This window comes from Myotis yumanensis, unplaced genomic scaffold, assembly GCF_028538775.1.
Source record: "Myotis yumanensis isolate MYYU_CA2020_CCGP unplaced genomic scaffold, mMyoYum1.0.hap1 SCAF_14, whole genome shotgun sequence".
NCBI classification, from domain to species: domain Eukaryota; kingdom Metazoa; phylum Chordata; class Mammalia; order Chiroptera; family Vespertilionidae; genus Myotis; species Myotis yumanensis.
Window position 1 is genome coordinate 47,155,464 of NW_027223765.1, and position 21,879 is coordinate 47,177,342.

The following is a 21,879-nucleotide window of genomic DNA, read 5'->3' on the forward strand; positions in this document are numbered from 1 at the left end:
AAAAAACATCTACATTATCAATATACTTGATGACTGCCACAGACTGAATGTGTCCCCCTAAAATTCCTATGTTGAGATCTTAACCACAAATAGGATGGTAATGGGGTGGGGCCTCTAGGTCCACATGATTATATGATTATATAATGGAATTAATCTCCTTATAAAAGAGACCTCAGAGAGTTCTCTTGCTCCTCCTGCATGTGAAGAGGCCCTCTATGAACCAAGAAGAAGGCTCACAATAGACAACAAATCTGCTACCATCTTGATAAACTTCCCAGACTCCAGAACTATGAGAAATAAATTTCTCTTGTTTAAACCATCCTATAGTTTTTTGTTATAGCGACATAAATGGACTAAGACAATGACAAAGCATTCCTACACTGGGTGACCAAAAAAAAAAAAAAAGTAAATAGTAGACAAATGATTGAATATACCAGATTTGAGATGATCTTAAGTTTTCATAAAACTGAAAACATTGAATTCAATGGATCCAATATCAGTCCGTATTTTTCACTTAGGCTATTTTTTTGGGCTCACTGATAATCATAATGACTAACATTATTAAGCTCTTAAAAAGCACTTTACATGCATTCGATTATTATTTGATTGAACAATCCTATGCAATAAGTACTATTATCATCCCATTTTACAGATGAAGAAACTAAAGTTTAGTGAAGTTAAATATCATGCATAGCCACTTAGCACCTAGGTTTACCTGTTGCTTGATCAGTCCAGACCAAACAACCAATGGGGACCAAGCTTAATATTTTATTTTGTCTTATGGCCAAGAAAGACACTACAATGCCTACATAATAAATTGCCATCAGACCACAAGCTTAATTTTGGTACTGTCAGTACTGACACTGTAAGAGACATACCTAAAGTTCTTTTTGATATTCCTTATATCACACTAGAGGCCCAGTGCACAAAATTCATGCACTCAGTGGCGGGAGGGGGGAGATTGACCCTCAGCCCAGCCTGTGCCCTCTCGCAGTCTGAGAACCCTCGGGGAATGTCCGACTGACATCCTCAGCACTGCCGCAGAGGTGGGAGAGGCTCCCACCACTGCTGCTGCACTCAACAGCCGTGAGCCCAGCTTCTGGCTGATCAGTGCTCCCCCTGTAGGAGTGCACTGACCACCAGGGAGCAGCTCCTGCATTGAGTGTTTGCCCCCTGGTGGTCAGTGCGCATCATAGCGACTGATCATTCCGCCCGTAGGGGCCGAATGCAAGAAGGCGCAGGCCAGGCCGAGGGACCCCACCAGAGCAAGCATGATCAGAGCCAGGGAACATGGGAGGTTGGCCAGCCGGGGAAGGATCGCAGGAGGGTTCCATGGCGTGTCCAGCCTGTCTCACTCAGTCATGATCAGCCGGACCCCAACAGCAAGCTAACCTACCAGTCGGAGCATCTGTCCCCTGGTGGTCAGTTCATGTCATAGCAACTGGTCGACTGTCTGCCCCCTGGTAGTGCATGTCATAGTGAGCAGTTGAGTGGCCTTAGCATATCATTAGCATATTATGCTTTGTTTGGTTGAATGGCCAACTGAACAGCCGGACACTTAGTATATTAGGCTTTTATTATATAGGAAGAATTCCCTATGCTGTACATTACATCTCTGTGACAATTTTGTAACTACAGTGGGGCCTTGACTTACAAGTTTTATTCGTTCTGTGACGGAGCTCGTAACCCAAATTACTCGTATGTCAAATCAAAAAGTGAACGAGTGAGACACGTGATGCTGGGCTGATGTTGTGGCGTTCACTGTGACGTTCGCTGCGCCAACTAGCGGTGGGGTATCTGAATCTGGCTCGTAGCTCGAATTTTAGCTCGCAACTCAAAGCAAAAAATCGGCCGAGAGACGGCTCGTATCTCGAAAAACTCGTTAGTTGGGACACTCGTAAGTCAAGGCCCCACTGTACCAATTTGTACTTCTCAATCTCTTTACCTTTTTCACCCAATTCCCCAACCTCCCTCCCCTCTGGCAACCATCAGTCAGTTCTTGTATCTATGAGTCCATTTCTGTTTTGTTTGTTTGTGTATGTTGTTTTTGATTCCACATATAAGTTAAATCATATGGTATTTGTCTCTCTCTGACAGAAAAACAACCTTGTCCAAATTATTAATAAAGTCTTAATAAATGTAACTTTCATATTTAATGATAATTTGTTAATATTTGTTAAGTACTTATGGTTTTGATCAATCTGTACTACTACTAAATACAGATGTAATTTTGAGAATGAACTTAGAGGATTATGGATTCAAGAATTTTTTAAATTTAAGGTTCTGAGACTATAAAATGATCAATAAATAGTTTTTAAGTATTTTTCATTGATATAATTCTGTGAGGTAAGTAAATGGAAATATTAATTAAAACAAAAAAAGGAATGGTGTAAAATTTTCAACCAATAAAAAACTTGTTTAATACCTTTAAATACAGAGGTGGCGATCAAATCATTAAGATTCTAAATAAATATATTTAGAAATAATTTAACCATTTAATTTTAAAATGCCAGTATTTGCAATGCACCAGAAATTATGTTCTTTGCATTTCTTTACATTTAAGATAAAAAATTTGAAGCCTATAGTTTTTCCAAGTCTTTCAAGGATTAGAGAAAAAAGAAATTAGAGCTTTCTGCTTTGTTTCTCCTGCCTTCTCATTAGTTCTGGAATTAGAAGCTGTGTCTTCCTGGCCCACTTTCATGTCTGCCCCTTAGATGCACTGTCCCCTTATTTGGATATGAGGTTTCCGAATAGTGGAGGTCTCCACATCACTGAATGAAGAACTGTCCAAACAAATGGGGTACTAACTATTTGCTTTACCATAAGACTCATTAAGACAATCTTTCAATGAGCAATCTCCTCTAATACTTCTGAAAGACTGCCTTATGATTTTAAAACTCACCATTGCATTTTATTTGAGGCTTTTCACTTTCTGTGTCTAAAATACAAATGTGTTATTTTGATTCTGTAGCAGATTTTCAAGAATAACCCCTTCTTAAAAATGTGTCTTGACAAATACGTTATTGAGCATGGCAAAGAAAAAAAAAAAGTAAAGAAAGGAGAAAGAGCCCTAACCAGTTTGGCTCAGTGGATAGAGCGCCGACCTGCAGACTGAAGGGTCCCAGGTTCGATTCTGGTCAAGGACATGTACCTTGGTTGAGGGCACATCACCAGTAGGGAGTGTGCAGGAGGCAGCTGATAGATGTATCTCTCATCGATGTCTCTCTCTATCCCTCTCCCTTCCTCTCTGTAAAAAATCAATAAAATACATATACATATATATATATATATATATATATATATGAAAGGAGAAAGAAAAAAGAGGAGGTGGCAAAATGGTATAATGGTATCAGAGAAGAAGGTGAGTCTTAAATAGTAAGGCCTTTTCAAATATGTTTATCATTAATGCACAACAGAATGAAAACAAATACTTTTCCATTTGAGAACAAGGATACCTACTTTTTAATATAATTCTTGTCCCAACAGCAATACCAGCCTAAATTTTATCATTAATGCACAACAGAATGAAAACATAAATACTTTTCCATTTGAGAACAAGGATACCTACTTTTTAATATAATTCTTGTCCCAACAGCAATACCAGCCTAATTTCTTTCATGGTTTTCTTCCTGAGATAAGTAAGTTTGCTATAAATCAAAGATTTGAAGAGGGGCAGGAAAGGGGGCAAGGAGGGCAGATGAGAAGGGCCATGTCCCAAGGAATGAATTTTTCAACAGACTACCCACGCCCAGCAAGACCTTCCAGATTTTGACTCAAGCTACATGACTACATCCCCTCCCCTCCCCCCCCCCCCCACACACACATAACCTCTACCAGCATATAGAACTCCCACAGTTGGATTTGTGTTCTCTCTTTCAAAGTGGAAAAAAAAAAGGTTGGAAAAATACAATGTAGAATTTTTAAGGCCCCTTCCAGCAATGAGATTCCATGATTCGTTCGCTCTGACTAGAAAACATATTGATATTTGTTTCCCTTCTCTCGTGTCCTTTGTTTCTGGCAAATGTCACTATTTATTCTTTGCTGCCTAGAATAGGATGGGGTGGGGAGCAGAGGGAGGGTAAAAATGTAGGGAGGTCATATTTTCAGCAATTATGAGGCTCAAGAGCTATATTAATCTGTAATTAAATGTTTTCATGACTTTACAACTCTACCAGCTTAAAAAAATTATGAGGAATCTTAAAAGATCAACTTTTCTCTCATCTTGAAGCATATTAAAGGACATTTGTAAGAAGGACGTACAAAAGATGCAGTTGCCAGGTAAGATACTTTTTATAAATGAGAGAAGCTCCCTGACATTTTAAAATGGGGCCTGACTTGGTGGCCAGCTATCAGGGTGGTGTTTCATTTACCAGTAGCAACAGAGTGCTTGATCAAGAATCTGAAAGTTTCCAGTAAAATAGCCTTGATACCAGTTACAGCAAACAACCCCAGGTAAAGAAAGACCATGCTCGAAATAAATCAAGGAAACATCTTTTTGCCTGCTGACTTTCAGCATCTAGGGGGAAAATTTCTTTTTTTATTCTTCTAACTCACCTTTTTCTGTGTAACTTTCAGACCTTCCTGATTTCAAAGGGTTTTCCAGCCATAATGATGGGCTGATGGAGATGTCTGCGTCCCTGGATCTGGTGACTGCTCGTCCTGGCTCTGAAACCCACAGTCACTCCCATTTAGAAAATTCCCATATCCCTTTGGATTACGCCTGATCTCTTTTTATCTAATTGATTACATTTCAGGAACCAAGAAGTAATCACATGAAGAACTGGGAGGCATGCCCTCAGGACTGTCACTATGGCTTTCTGGTTGCTGCTTTAAAGCAAACCAGCACTCACTCGGGAGCTGGGTTCACACGAGCAGTTTGTGCTTTCCACTTGTCACAAGCACGGTTCTCCTCCCGGTTGTCAGAGTAAGAAAGCAGGTGAAGGGCATAAAGAAATGTGGCTCAGTATCAGTCTCTCTCTCTCTCTCTCTCTCTCTCTCTCGCCTTTCCCTCCCTCCCTCCCTCCTGTTCCACTTTCGCCTGCTGACTTTCAGCATCTATGTTTGAGTCTGGAGCATAGCGACTACTGGGACATGTTTATTTGTTTACTTGAGGCTCAAGTAGAAAGAAAAGCAGGAAAAGAAGACACAATTTCCCAAGGACTAGCACTGGTTACAGCACAGAGAAATAGCACAGACATTCAAAGGGACTTGTTTTCTTTATCTTCCTTTTTGAAAAATGTTGCTGGTGTAGTAAGTGTTGGAGACATCACTTTCTGAGATTCCTCCTTCACTGGTCTGTTCTCATGTGCCTCTGTGAACAAAAGGAAGATGGTCCAGAGGATGTGCTCTCCAAACAAGAAAACTAAGAGAATGTGCTTTCTAAAAGGTCGCACGTGCATTTAAGAAATCCTCTGGAAGCTTATAAGCCACCTGATTCGCTAGGCAAGATCTCTTATCACATTAATCATAGTTTAAGTAAGGAGCAGGCGGGGTCAATAATGACAGAGGAATGAGAATGGGAAGAAAAGGGAAGGTGATGAATAATTAATTAAACATGGTGATTAATGGAACATAGACATTTAAAAATAATAAAGTTTAACCTTGGGGTGAAAAACAGGAAATAACAAAAATAAGAACCAAGTTGCCAAAACAGTAAAATAAGAGAGTAGAAAAAAGAGAGTATGATAAAGAAATGATCATTTCAGTTTAAGCACAAGGTATCTGGGAACTTACCATTTAAGGCCTATTTGTTTAAACAAAAATAAACTTGTGTTGCCTGATTTCCTAAAAGTTACTTATTAATAATGCAGCATTTATAGATAAGAGCCTGCAGCTACCGGGCATATGGAAACCAGGCTCTGTGTCTGTTCCACATTTCTCTCTGGGAAATCAAAGTCGCGGCATCACAGTGCACCGGCCCCTCAGTGCACGGCTTCACCAATGCTGGGAGGAGCACCTGGCTGTGCATAGCAACCACAGAGCGTGACCGTAGCTCCCCCGAGGAGTGCTCTGTGTGTGAATTATCCACGTGTGTGCACAACCCACAGGCAAATTCATATGAGACACTCAGAGATTTATAAACACAATCTGTTCTAAAAGTTTATACATGAAGAGGAATGCAGAAACCAATTACAAGTGGGTACAGACGCCCAGGTTTTCCCACACGCTGACCTGTACACATGCAAGGGCAAAACATCACAAAACAACCCTATTGCAATACAAGCACAGAGAAAACTGAAAGTAACAATGTGTGCGTGCTTTCATTCTTCTGGATTTTAGCTGAAGAAAAACAAGCTTAATTATCAGATGAGCTGATAAAAACAGTTATGATATTCTTAAGGGAACTTCTGCACACATTCAAGAACTGTGAAGACTAATAACAAAAGCCTTGAAGAACTTAGGCCTCATTTCCCATAATAGTTTTGGTGGTTTTTTTAAGTTATATTTTTATTGTTGAGATTATTACAGATGTCCCCCATTTCCACCTCCTTTGTCCCCCTCCATCCAGACCTGCCCTCCTCCCTCTTGCCCTCACCACATTGCTGTCTGTGTCCATGGGCTATGCATTACGTTCTTTGGCTATTCTCAGGTGTATCACTTGTACAACTTGTACTCCCATCAGCCATGATTAGGGAAATATCTGGGATCACATTAGACAAAGTCCAGGATTCATTCAATTTTGTCACTTTGGTATCTAAAATGCTCCACGGATGTCCAGGAAATGAACAAATGAATAAATGAGCAAATGAATGATATGCTGAAGTAACATTGTGAAGAATTTTATAAGGAAGGGGCATTATTTTCTTCTGTAAAGGCACTGACTTATCTATATCTCTCAGAATCACAAGAAATAATCAGCTTATACTGAAAAGGAACACCTGCCTCTTGCAGATTGGCTTCAGAAAAAAAGAATTGCCACAAAATATTGGGAAGGGTGGCAATAAAGCAAATTTCAAAGTTGGATAGTGTATCAAAAAGGGAAAAAGAAGATATGAGAACTATAGGACTTGGGCTATAAGACAAATAAGTAACAATAATAAAAATAATAGCAATTATTTATTAAACATTTACTACATGCCAGGCAGTATACATACACATTATCTAATTCAATACTCAAAACAACCCTTTAGGCAAGTGCATTTATAGGCTGAGAACATTTTCCAAAGTCACCCAGCTAATATGTGATGAAACAGGACTTAAATACATATCTGGCTGACTCCAGAAGAGGTGCTGATCAATACAGCACTGGAACACATGTGACTAATTATTAAAAAAAAAAAAGTGCCCAGCTGGCATGGCTCAGTGGGTGAGCATCTTCTACCTGTGAACCTCGAAGTCACAGTTCAATTCCTGGTCAGAGCACATGCCTGGGTTAAGGGCTCAATCCCCAGGGGCAGTGTGCAGGAGGCAGCTGATCCATGATTTTCTCTCATCGTTGATGTTTCTCTCTCTCTCCCTCTCCCTCTCCCTCTCCCTCTCCCTCTCCCTCTCCCTCTCCCTCTCCCTCTCCCTCCCTCTCTGAAATCAATAAAAATATATTTTTTTAAAAAAGAAAGGTTTGGCCTGTTTTTTCCCCCAATTTAGAAAAGATGCAGGAGAATATTAGAAACTTTATTTGTGAGCAACTAGCAAAAGTACTGGCTGTTAAGGAACTTAAATGCCATATGCATTTACCACTTACATTAGTTTTAAGGAGAAGTCAATGTCCAATTTTTAGTTTCTCTGGTTATTTAATTCTGGTTTTCCTAAATTTCACCACAGAGGGGATTTGGCTGCAAAACAAATCACTCCTAAAGCCACGAGACTGTTGGTCAATCTGGTACTCACAAGGTACAGTCCATCAGCTCGATATATCATTCCAGGAATGGAAGTTCAAAGCAAAGATATTATCTATCCTCACCCAATAATATGTTTATTGATTGAGAGAGAGAGAGAGAAATGGATCTGAGAGAGAAACATCCATCACTTGCCTCCCGTACCTATCCTGACCAGGAAAAAACCCAAAACCTAGGTATGTACCTGACTGGGAATCGAACCCACCACCTTTTGGTATAAGGGACAACGTTCCAACCAACTGAGCTGCCCAGCCAGGGCCAAAGCAAAGATTTTGAAGACTACTGAGATAAATGGAATCTTTCCAATATTCTTCCCCTTTGCTACCAAATCAGATTAGCAAAATCTAAAAAGAAATCATAAATCAGAATGTCTAATTTAATCACCTATCTGTACTTTGTTTCCCCTTTCTCTCACAGGTGGAAGAAATGCATGTTCTCATTTAAACATCTTTGCAACTACTGTCATTGTCCCCTATGTTCTCATTCTCTTTCTATGTGTCTACCTTCAGTAAAACACACACAGTTCAGCTCCATTGCACAGCTGATAAACCTGATAAACAACAAACTGGACAGGGTAGCATGGAGATCCTAAATTAGACAGACCAGCAGTCATCCTCACAGTAATGGAATAAATAAAGCAAGAACAATTAAATTACATGACAATTTCTGATTTGAGGTTTGGTTTCCTGTTTGTGCGGAGTAGAAAAACTAGGCTGTATAGCCCTTCCTTAGAGCAATCTTTCTTAGAAGGTATCTGTGTACTTGTTTTTTAATCTATAATAATATCAGCTACTATGCACCCACATCTACCTTATAATTAATTATATGTATATACTGGCTATATATTATATGCAATAAGCTGTAAGAAATATTAGAGATTAGTTCAGTTAAGATCGGTTATAAAGAACTTTACTAGTTGGATTTAAAACTATCTTGGCAAGTCCCAATATAAAATGATTCCACTGTGGGTCTCTTTTAATTTCTTCAAATATTATTTGGTGCTAATATGTGGCTGGTAGGCTCATGGCAGTAGGTAGAAGGGAGGAAAGAATGAGCAAGCCAATAGTACATTTTGAAAATAAAGCCAATCAATAAGTATATTTTGAGTGTCTTCAACATATTGACTAGGGGGTCTAATAGATCACCGTATGTGGGGACAGAAATTCTATTTTAGCAGCATCTACTGAGATTCAAGCACTTAGCGACCTGTAGGTTCTTTCCCTCTCATACTCTGCAGGGTGATGCGCTGCAGCACATTTCAGTCTCTTTATATCTTAGCTTTCTGATGCAAAAGGAGATTATTTTCTCTATAGTTTTGAACATTGCCCAGGAACTGGCTCCCATGAACTTCTTTCACATTCCTACTCAGAACTCTGAGAAAAGCTGTCTTTCTTGTTCTGTTCAAGTCAGACGAGCTGGCCTCCAGGCACCAGCGTAAAGGAGATGTCTAAGATAACACCTTCATTTATTCATGTGATTTCATCGTGGAAAGTATTATAAAAGCCAATCATAAATTGGGAAAATAATGGGTTAATATGACATTTTATAAAATGAAATTTGTTATACAGATTAAAGAGATACTGCTGCACATGAGGGTTATATTCTCGTCATTTACAAGCATATCTGAACATGACCTACACAGAGTACGTTTTATAAATCAATTTTGAAGGAGGAAAAGGAGGGAGAAGGCTAAACTCCAAAGGGCTCACTTTTACAAAAATAAATGACACTATGCATTTTACATGAAAATAAACCCTGTCTCCTTCAAAGAAACCCCAATCAAACAATAGAGAAGCAAACTCTAAATACTTTCTTCCACTCAACTCTAGAAATCCGATTCCCCTGGGTTCTCAAGAAGACCAGCTAAGATTTCCGCTCTGCTTTAAATTCTCTGGTGGTAAGACTGGGTTTCTTATCTAGAGGGAAGAGCTTCAGTCTGGCTTTTTCCTTTTCTTTTTCTTTTTAAGAAAAAAATAAAGCTATGTAATTATAGGTTTATAGTTATATGTGTGGAACAAAGAATGGATAAAGAAAGGACAACAAATATATAAAGCTGGAATGTTCTAACAATGACAACTGAATAGACACCGTAACAGCTATCAAAATATTCCAATAGAAAACAAGTTTTATTTTTAAAATGTATCTCTGAAATGACATATGGTCACTGCTATTAGCAGTATGTCAGAACATAAATACGCTAGGCATTATTGTTACCTAACACCACCGTTTCTCAGGGAGCACCTATAGAGAGCAACTTGGATTACCGTACAAGAGAGGTTTTCTTCTTGGAGCCCTAGCCATTCTGTATGCCACTGTTTCCAAGACAGGACTTATAAAGGCTGTGAAGATTATAATATTTTAAACATCACCTTGCCTACATTTAGCAATTGTCGATAGAAAATGTCCCTTCTCTCCACCCTCTATTTCCCAGTTAGATATTATTTTTCTATCTCTATATAGCTTATTCATTTTAAACAGGAATAGAACCAACATAATCTTACATGTGAAATCTGAAAATACTGCTTTAGAGTAATACCAGCGACCAGAGGATCAAGACAGGAATAAGGATTTATTAGGCCAAACCCCCTAGGACTTCTATATCAGGAGCTACAGGACGGAGCTTATTAAGTGATTTCACTGGTCACATAACTGAATATAAAAAGGGAAATGTTTCACTGACTGTGGTCAAACATGATTGTTGCTGCAGTAGATTAGAGGCCCCAGAAGAACCCTTAGTTAGGTCAGTGACCAAATATCACTCCACATGATTTGTTCTTCATGGGCCATATCTCCAAAGGGCTGGAGATGGGAAAATGTACCCTGAACCCTGGTGTGAATTGTGATTTGCCTTCCCTTTCTGAATGGACAAGCTCTTGTGACATGAAATTCTTATCTTTCTTACTTATCAAAAAGGCACTAACAAATAGAATTCAGAAATCAGATTTATAGATTGGGCATAGGAATATGGCAATTATGCTCAGTATTAAATCAAATATGAAATTATCCAGGAAGTAAAGACTGAATTGATGGATCATCCAAAAACAATGATTCTCCTACCTGCTATCAACCACAGGATGGAGAAGAGTGAGGAACAGAAGTTAACCTCGGATTACTCACATGGAACCAGCTGATATATCTGGAGACTATCATCTTTGGGAAAAAAACGGCAGTAAACAGGAAAAGATGTGAGTACATGTAGCTTCTGTTTCTATAGTTCCAGCCCCTATGTTTTATTTTCCAAATAGCCAAGGGCTGCAACTCTCAAAAGGATTACCCTTTCCAAACGCAGGAAATAACAATGGAAAGAAATAATTGTTAAATAAATAAAAATATATGTTGATACGTACTATATTAAATATTACTTACATTTTATATGTTAATATATACAAAATTTTATTGACATATACTTGTAAAAGTTAAAATTTTGGTTACCTCTGGGTGATAAAATCAGAAGTCATTTTTATTATTGCCTCTACATTTTTATGGTGTTTGTTCTACAACAAACATGGAATATTTTTTTTTAACATGGAATGATTTTATACTCAGGGGAAAGAAAGGGACATTCTCCCACCACCACACCCACCTCAAGAAGAGTGAAAAAGAAGAGAAAAAGAAATATGATAAAAGAGCCTGTTCCTTACTCTTCATCTGCCCTTTCCCCTTCCTCCCATATCTGCTTTCCACAGCAGAAGCTGTGAGTGTGACTGGGGTCCCGGGCAGTCCAGCACTGACCAGTGTGCTTCCGATTCTCTCTAAGCCTTCGTTTTCCCTCCTGGAGAATGAAGGTAATGACCGTATTTATCTTCTAAAAAGTCCAGGCAACATAATGCAAATAAAGCTCTTAGCATCAGGCGTGGCTCAAAGAGAGGACCTAACAATGTTGGCTGCATTTTTTTTCACCAATCTTGCCTGATCTGGGAATTCTTAAGCCTTATAAAATATTTTATAACTTACAATATACATTAACGAAGAGTACATACTTAATCTATAAACCGAAAGTGAAAGGCAGAGCTGGAATTCAAGCCTCATCTTTCCCACTGAACTTTTGGCTGTGGGAGTCAACCACTGCAAGGAAACTTGCAGTCTTTCTACCAATGGACAGAGACCTGGCCCGTCCAATCAGAACTGCACAATTTGGACACCTCATTTACATAAAACAAATGTAATTGGGAACCTGGGAGGGAACTCCCTTTTGTCTCAGAACACAATTTAGGTTGCAACTGAATCTGTGTCTCCCAAGCTACAGCTCCTTTTGCTCAAATAAATGCTTGTTTTTCTTTCTTATAGTCTAACATTAACTTTTGTTTAAAATGGCATGAAGGTAATTTGCCTCAAAGCAAACAAGAAAAAGGAGGAAAGTCAGGGAGAAGGTGAAATCTGCTCAATGTTGCCTAATAATGAGGAGGAAGGACAGCCTCAGCTCAAACCCAGGCTCCCCCGCTCACTAACTATGGGCAAGTTCTCTGGCCTCTTAGTCTATGTGTTTTTTATCTGCAAAAGGAACTCGGGTCTCAGTGCACTATAGTGAAGACCAAATGAGACGCAGACATAAAGTGCTTAGCACAGTGCCTGCTACACAAAAAGTAGTCAACAAACGTTACCTACTAGTGTGATTATTGTTGTTGTTAGCCTGTAAATTGTGCCTCTGATATATTTGTGAAGAGCCTATAAAGGAATGATAAACCAGCAATACTACATATAATTATCAGTACCTTAATTGTTGTTAAATACTAATAGCACCTAAAATTGATCTGCACCAAGATTTAGCACCCTGACAAAAACTCACCTGGAAAAGAATACATAACAATTAAGAATGACCAGGGAATTGTGGCAATGTCAGGAATATGAACAAGATTTAAATTCCTCCCTGAGGGTGATGTGTGTTCTCTAGATGAACAATGTGATTATAACAACAGAAAAGATTGATGAGACTTTTTGTTTTACTGTGGGAGTTGATTTAGCCAGCTATCTCAGATAATAGGAGGATGCAGAACTGAGGGGTAGGCAACACTGGAAAAGTTTTTGTGAAGGGTAACCAACACATATCTTCAGTGAGCTAGAAAAATAGATGGCACGTCAAGTGGGCCCATTAGGTGGCTATAAACTGGCATAGAAGTAACCAGAACTGAAGAAAAAATTTTCTAAATTAATTACAACCAAATTCAACCAAATGAAAGAGAAAAGGGACAAGGAGAATCATATTCTCATCAGGAATAAGGGAATAAACTGTCCTCTTTTTGTAATCTTTTGGGCCTGTAGGCTGTTGTTATTTGGGTCTCATGGGTAATTTTTAGTAATCTCTCTTGGGCAGCAAATGAAGAACCATCTGGTCTATCTCAGTAAACACACAAACTAAAACAAGACAGCATTACTCTTTGTTTTTAACAAGTTCCCTGGCCTGTGCCCTCTCTTAATCTGGGACCCCTTGGGGGATGTCAGAGATCTGGTTTTAGCCCTATCCCCAAAGGCCAGGCCAAGGGACCCCGCTGGTGCATGAATCCATACACTGGGCCTCTAGTATGCATAAAATAAGATCTTTGGTTAATCTCTTCCCTCCCTCCCCCTCCCCCCTTCCCTCCCTCTCCCCTCACCCTTTCCCTCTAAGATTCATCAATCTGTTCCATGTTCCCATGCCTGTGGTTACTCACCCTGCGTTGAGCATCTGCTTCTGGTGGTCAGTGCACATTATAGCTACCAGCCATTCAGTGGGTCGCTTAGGCTTTTATATATATAGATTATAATGAAAATTGACACCATGCCTAGGAGGGGGGCTAAAGGGGTCTAACAAGGGACACTTCCAGAAGGGACCATATTAGGAAAAAGACCCCCTGCCAACCAGAAGGCAAAGTCAGAATTTGGCACCACAATGCATGGAGACACACCTCCCCCAAAACACATAGAATCCAGAACTCACTGACCACAACCATGTGCCTAACCCACTGGTGATTTGGCCAGCATTCACCTGGATGTGTATTTTTTGTCTCTTTCACAGCAGCACCTGCATCCTGGCCTCTTTCTCTTTCTCTACCTGAATACAAATTGCTTTGCTCTCATTGGGACTCATCCTTGAAATTTTTCCTGGGTGAGTCAAAGAAGCTGGAGGTCACCTGACCCATGAAAGGTCCTAGACCCTGCTGAGCTGGGCCAGCCCCCAGCGCTGAAGCCGTCAGGTAACATGGCTAAGTGTCTACCATATACAGGGTGGGCAAAAGTAGGTTAAATTACCAGTCAGCATTACCTAAAAGATAAATCATAAGTAAGGCTATAATAGAATAACAATAAGAAGACAAATAATACAATAATTAATAAATAATAATACAAGAACAAAGTGTTTCTACTACTCACAGCTGTAAACCTACTTTTGCCCACCCCTGTACATATCCAGCATCACAGAAAACTTTTATTGGATAGAGCTAATTTAGTCACTTGGGACACATCACAGAAGAAAAAAGACAAAGATCCTTGTACTCATGAAGCTGAGGTTCTAGTGGTAGGGAGCAGAGAATAAACATAAAAAAAAAAGAAAAAAAAATCCATGACTAAATGTAAGGTATGTTGAACAGTTGAGCAGTAAAGACAAAAGTTAAAAAGAGAGTAGCCTGGAGGGATTGGGAAGGTGGAAAGGCAGCTGACATTTTAAACGTGGCGGGCCTAGTGGACTTCCTTTAAAAAGCGACATTAAAGGAGAGGCAGGCTGACAGCCAGTGGGAAGAGTATTCCAGACAAAAGAAGGAGCTTGTGAAAGGCCTATGGCAGGTGTGTCAGGAGTAGCATGGGAGCCATGTGACTGAAGGGAGTGAGAAGGGAGAGGCGTAAAAGGTAGAAGAGGGGCGGGGATGAAAAGGGGGTTCTACAGAAAGTCACCTCACAAGGCAATCTGATCAGAAATGCCTAACTGTGCAGGTCCTGGTGGGTAGTCACACTCCAGGCATAAAATTTCTTTACTAAAAGGTTTATCTTTGCCTTAAGTAAGCCCTGCCCATTGTTTCTGTGCATCTAGGTTAACTCACCTTTGAAATAAGCCTTAACCACTCTCTAGAGCACATCATCTAGTTAACTATCCTGTAATCCAATCCCCACCTGGCTTTTTCCCACCTCAATGTAATCTTCTGTAGTTCCCTCCTTAATTTCAAATGCATACCAGAAACTACAAACTGTTCCTCTGCAAAGCACTTATCTCAGTCCATTGAGATCTTCCTTCCAGGTGTATCCTCTTTGGGGCTCAAATACATTTTTATGAAAATTCTCTACAGGTTGGACATTCTTACATTGACAATGGGTAAGAATCCAGGGTAGAGACCATTATAAAGGACTTGGGCTTTTACTTGGTGTGAAATGAGGAGCCCTTGCAAGATTCTGAGCAGAGGAGTGACATGCTTTCACACCACCTCAAAGTCATTCTAGTTCAGCAGAAAAAGACTTATAAGCAAAAGTTTTTTGTTTGTCTTCATTCACAGTCCTATTCAGGTCCAGAAAGATACTATCTTCACTGGCAAAATGACTTTGTTTACAAGTTTTGGTAACCACCAGAAGCTCATTAATGATACACAAACAGAAGTCACTCAAATTTATCACTAATATTCAGACACCTTTTCAGAGTTTCCATTAATATGCAGTCACAGGTCTTTTGGGTTATCACTCAGAATCTGGAACCACACTCACTACAAACACTTAGAAAATCCTGAGGAATGAAATGTCATCACCCAAGTGCTTGCAAGGTGGAACTCCACCCCAGTGTGTCCTCAAAACTTGGTAACTTTATTACTAATTTATATATAGTTCTTGCAAACATAGAATCTGCTCACTAGTTGCAAACTTATTTTTATAATGTATGCTCATCCGAGATAAATGTCAAAGCTTTGGGAATCAAGACATGAGGTTTTGTTTAAGTTGGTTTTTCCAAAAGCAGCTGCTACCGCAACCGTCTGAGCAGCAACCACAACCCAAGGAGCCCCTGCCACCCAGGGAGCAGCCACTGAACATCTCAACATCTACATATGTCAGCGAGATCAAACATGGGTAGGCAAAGAAACCCCCAAAGGAAAGAAAAGGAGGACTCGCCAGAAAAGCAGCTAAGTGAAACAGAGATATGCAACATGACGGAAAAAGAATTCAGAATAAGGTTCCTAGAGTACATGCACCAGATGTTCAAGAAGCAAGAAGAAACAGATGAAAAACTCAACTACTTATGCAAGAAGCTAGAAGAAACAGATGAAAAAATCAACAACTTAAGTAAGTCCCAAGAAGAAATGAAGAGTGACATAGCTTCAATAAAAAACTCCATTGAAAGTATCAACAGTAGACTGGGAGAAGCGGAGGACCGAATTAGTGAATTAGAAGACAAGGAAGCAAAACACACTCAAACTGTACGGCAAATGGAGAAAAAAATTAAAAGACAGGAGGAGAGCCTAAGGGAGCTTTGGGACAACATGAAACGAAACAACATACGAATAATAGGGGTGCCAGAACAACAGAAAGATGAACATGGATTAGAAAACCTATTCGAAGAAATAATATCAGAAAACTTCCCTGAGGTGGGGAAGAAAAAAGTCACACAAGCCCAGAGAGTCCCAAACAAGGTGAACCCGAAAAGACCCACACCAAGACACATCATAATTACCATGGCAAATGTTCAGGATAAAGAGAGAATCTTACAGGCTGCAAGAGAGAGACGGAAAGTAACATACAAGGGATCTCCCATTAGATTATCAAATGATTTCTCAACAGAAACACATCAGGCCAGAAAAGAATGGACGGAAATCTACAAAGTGATGCAAAGCAAAGGACTGAATCCAAGAATACTCTATCCAGCAAGGCTATCATTCAAAATTGAAGGGGAAATAAGAAGCTTCACAGACAAAAAAGGGCTAAAGGAGTTTATCACCACCAAGCCAGCCATGCAAGAAATGCTAAAGGGACTGGTGTAAAAAGAAGAAATATCAAGCTCAGAAAGAAAACAGCCACACACACACACACAAAAAGAAATGGCTACAAACAAGTACCTTTCAATAATAACTTTAAATGTAAATGGACTAAATGCTCCAACCAAAAGACATTGAGTGGCTGAATGGATAAAAAAACATGACCCATACATCTGCTGTCTACAAGAGACCCACCTCATTAGAAGGGACTCACACAGACTGAAAGTGAAGGGATGGAAAAATATCTTTCACGCAAATGGAAAGGAAAAGAAAGCTGGGGTAGCAATACTTATATCTGACAAAATACATCTCAAAGTGAAGGCCATAACCAGAGATAAGGAAGGCCACTTCATAATACTAAAGGGATCAATACAACAAGAAGATATAACCCTGGTAAACATATATGCACCCAATGCAGGAGCACCCACATACATAAGAAAACTTCTGGAAGATATCAGGGGAGAGATCGACAACAATACAATCATAGTAGGGGACTTTAATACACCACTGACATCACTGGATAAATCTGCTAGACAAAAACTCAGCAAAGAAACAGCAATCCTAAATGACTCACTAGATCAGATGGACTTAATTGACATCTTCAGAACACTTCACCCCACAGCTGCGGAATATACATTCCTCTCAGGTGCTCATGGGACATATTCAAAAATAGACCACATATTGGGTCACAAGCAAAGTCTCCACAAATTCAAGAAGATTGAAATCATAAAAAGCTTCTTCGCAGACCACGATGGCATAATGTTAGAAATAAACTACAATAAAAACAACCCAAAATACTCAAACACTTGGAAGCTGAATAGCATGTTATTAAATATTGATTGGGTTACCGATGACATCAAAGAAGAAATTAAAAACATCCTGGACACTAATGACAATGAAAACACAACAATCCAAAACCTCTGGGACACAATGAAAGCAGTCCTGAGAGGAAAGTTTATAGCTCTACAGGCCTATCTCAAAAAACAAGAAAAAATGGTAGTCAACCATCTAACTCTACAACTCAAAGAATTAGAAAGAGAGCAACAAGAAAACCCCAGAGTGAGCAGAAGGAAGGAGATAATAAAGATTAGAGCAGAAATCAATGAAATAGAGACCAAAAAAACAATACAGAAAATCAATGAAACCAAGAGCTGGTTCTTTGAAAGGATAAACAAGATTGACAAACCCCTAGCCAGCCTCACCAAGAAGCAAAGAGAGAGGTCCCAAATAAACCAAATCAGAAATGATAGAGGCGAAATAACAACAGACCCCACAGAAATACAAATGATTGTTAAACAATACTACGGGCAACTCTACTCCAACAAACTAGACAACCTGGAGGAAATGGACAAATTCCTAGAAAAATACAACATTCCAAAACTCAATCAGGAAGAATCTAAAAACCTCAATAGGCCAATAACTATGGAAGAAATTGAAGCAGTCATCAGAAAGCTTCCAGCAAACAAAAGCCCAGGGCCAGACGGCTTCACAGGGGAGTTCTACCAAACATTCAAGGAAGAACTAAAACCTACCCTCCTCAGACTACTACAAAAAATTCAAGAGGAAGGAACGCTTCCAAGCTCATTCTATGAAGCCAGCATCACCCTAATACCAAAACCAGGTAAAGACATCACAATGAAAGAGAATTACAGGCCAATATCCCTCATGAACATAGATGCCAAAATCCTCAACAAAATCTTAGCAAATCGGATCCAGCAGTACATCAGAAGGATCATACACCATGACCAAGTAGGATTTATCCCAGAGATGCAAGGATGGTACAACATCCGTAAATCAATAAATGTGATACATCACATAAACAAATTGAAAGAAAAAAACCACATGGTCATATCAATTGATGCAGAAAAAGCATTCGACAAAATCCAACACCCATTTTTGATAAAAACTCTCAGAAAGGTGGGAATAGAAGGATCATACCTCAACATAATAAAAGCCATATATGACAGGCCCACAGCCAACATCATACTCAATGGACAAAAACTAACACCATTTCCCCTAAGAACAGGAACAAGACAGGGATGCCCACTCTCACCACTCCTGTTCAACATAGTACTGGAAGTATTAGCCATTGCAATTAGGCAAGAAGAAGAAATAAAAGGCATCCAAATTGGAAAAGAGGAAGTAAAACTGTCCTTATTTGCAGATGACATGATATTATACATACAAAACCCTAGAGACTCCATCAAAAAGCTACTAGACTTAATACATGAATTTGGCAATGTAGCAGGATACAAAATTAACCCCAAGAAATCTGAGGCATTTCTATACACCAATAGTGAACTTTCAGAAAGGGAGATCAGAAAAACAATCCCATTTACCATCGCACCAAAAAAATTAAGATACCTAGGAATAAACTTAACTAAAGAGGTTAAAGACCTCTACTCAGAAAACTACAGGACATTGAAAAAAGAGATAGAGGAAGACATAAACAGATGGAAGAACTTACCATGTTCTTGGATTGGTAGAATCAACATCATTAAAATGTCCATACTACCCAAAGCAATCTATACATTCAACGCGCTTCCCATTAAAATACCAATGGCCTTCTTCAAAGATCTAGAACGAACTCTCCAAAAATTCATCTGGAATAAAAAAAGACCCCGAATAGCTGCAACGATCCTGAGAAAGAACAAAGTAGGTGGGATCTCAATGCCAGATATCAAGCTGTATTACAAAGCCACTGTTCTCAAAACTGCCTGGTACTGGCACAAGAACAGACATATAGATCAGTGGAATAGAATAGAGAGTCCAGAAATTAGCCCGAACCAATATGCTCAATTAATTTTTGACAAAGGAGGCATGAACATACAATGGAGCCAAGATAGTCTCTTCAATAAATGGTGTTGGGAAAATTGGACAGACATATGCAAGAAAATGAAACTAGACCACCAACTTACACCATACACAAGAATAAACTCAAAATGGATAAAGGACTTAAATGTACGACAGGAAACCATAAAAATTCTAGAAGAATACAAAGGCAACAAAATCTCAGACATATGCCAAAACAATTTCTTCACTGATACAGCTCCTAGGGCAGTTGAAACTAAAGAGAAAATGAACAAATGGGACTACATCAAAATAAAAAGCTTCTGCACAGCAAAAGAAACCATCAACAAAACAACAAGAAAACCCACCTCGTGGGAAAACATATTTGCCAACGTCATATCTGATAAGGGCTTAATCTCCAAAATTTATAGGGAACTCATACAACTTAACAAAAAGAAGATAAACAATCCAATCAAAAAATGGGCAAAGGATCTAAATAGACACCTTTCAAAAGAGGACATTCAGAAAGCCAAGAGACATATGAAAACATGCTCAAAGTCACTAATCATCCGAGAGATGCAAATCAAAACAACAATGAGGTACCATCTCACACCTGTCAGAATGGCCATCATCAACAAATCAACAAACGACAAGTGCTGGAGAGGATGTGGAGAAAAAGGAACACTTGTGCACTGCTGGTGGGAATGCAGACTGGTGCAGCCACTATGGAAGGCAGTATGGAGGTTCCTCAAAAAATTGGAAATGGAACTCCCATTTGACCCTGTGATCCCACTACTAGGAATATATCCCAAGAAACCAGAAACACCAATCAGAAAGGATATATGCACCCAGATGTTCATAGCAGCACAATTCACCATAGCTAAGATCTGGAAACAGCCTAAGTGCCCATCAGTAGATGAATGGATTAGAAAACTGTGGTACATCTACACGATGGAATACTATGCTGCTGTTAAAAAGAAGGAACTCCTACCACTTGCAACATCATGGATGGAACTGGAGAGCATTATGCTAAGTGAAACAAGCCAGTCAATGAAGGAAAAATACCACATGATCTCACTCATTCATGGATAATAAAGACCGTTACAAACTTTTGAACAATAATAGATACAGAGGCAGAGCTGCCTCAAACTGATTGTCAAACTGCAGTGGGAAGGCCAGAGAGAGTTGGGGGGCAGGAGGGAGGGGAGTAAGAGATCAACCGAAGGACTTGTATGCATGCATATAAGCATAACTAATGGACATAAGACACTGGGGGGTAAGGGAGGGTAGGGGTTTGTCAAGGGCGGGGGGGAAAAAAGGACACTTATGTAATACCCTTTGTAATACTTTAAGCGAAAAATAAAAAAAAAAAATTTTGAAAAAAAAAGTTGGTTTTTCCAAGTAACCAGAAATAATGACACATTCCAGCCACAACTGACTGTTATCTTGTGAATAATCCAACTGCAGTTCTGAGAACCAGAGGTCACTGCAGCCTCAAGACCTAGGCTCACTCCATGAAAGTTATATTGAAGAGGCAGCCTTATATGACTGAGAACCACTGCCTGCGATTTACTCCCTTGGGACCACCAACAACATGATCCAGCCAGAGTTCTGGCAGAAATATAGAGTAAGGTCACCTTCAGTAAATTACATCAAATGAACAATAATCAAGGCAGGTCAGGCCATTGGGAACTGACTGTTCAGATGTCACAGCAAGTGAGTGAATCCAGGAGCATCATTTTATGTATCTGGACATAACATTTTAAGCTACAGAACATAAGAGGAGACTATAGTAACCAAATCTTTACCAACTTGAGTGACAGAAGAGTCCAGAATTAGAGCTGCTTTATTATTTCATTCATTTATTCATTAAGTAAGTATATGCTGAGGAGCTCCCATGGGCATGGACTGTGCTAACTGCTGCAAATACAGAAGTTCACATGCTCTGTACCTTGTCCACAAGAAGGTTATAGATTCGATTATAATTGATTCATAGCTCCCCCTCAGAGCCAGGAACGTTCTAACATCAGGAGACCTGGAGAGGTCTTCTGCGGATGAGGAGGATTTAGGGACCACGTTAGAGAAACAGGAACAGAAGACATATTAGCAAAAGGTAAACCTTCACAGGCATATGTATACAAAAACTTTTATATTTTCCATGGAGGCCAGAGCATCTAAGAGTCTCTTTTGCTTCCTTCATCCACCCATAGGAGTCACCCCAAGATTTAAAGCACCCCATCTCATTTCACCTCTTTTTTGCTATAGCAAAGAGCAGAGAAAATTCATTTCTGGAGGCTCAATACATTAAGACACTAGAAGCAAGCAAAGTGGCT

The 21,879-nt window shown here is 39.4% G+C and overlaps 1 protein-coding gene across 5 annotated transcripts in view; it reads right to left on the minus strand.

The window, feature by feature from the left end:
* FHIT (fragile histidine triad diadenosine triphosphatase) overlaps nucleotides 1-21,879 on the minus strand; it is a 1,340,207-nt gene that overhangs the window by 1,121,832 nt on the left and 196,496 nt on the right. The window lies entirely within an intron of this gene.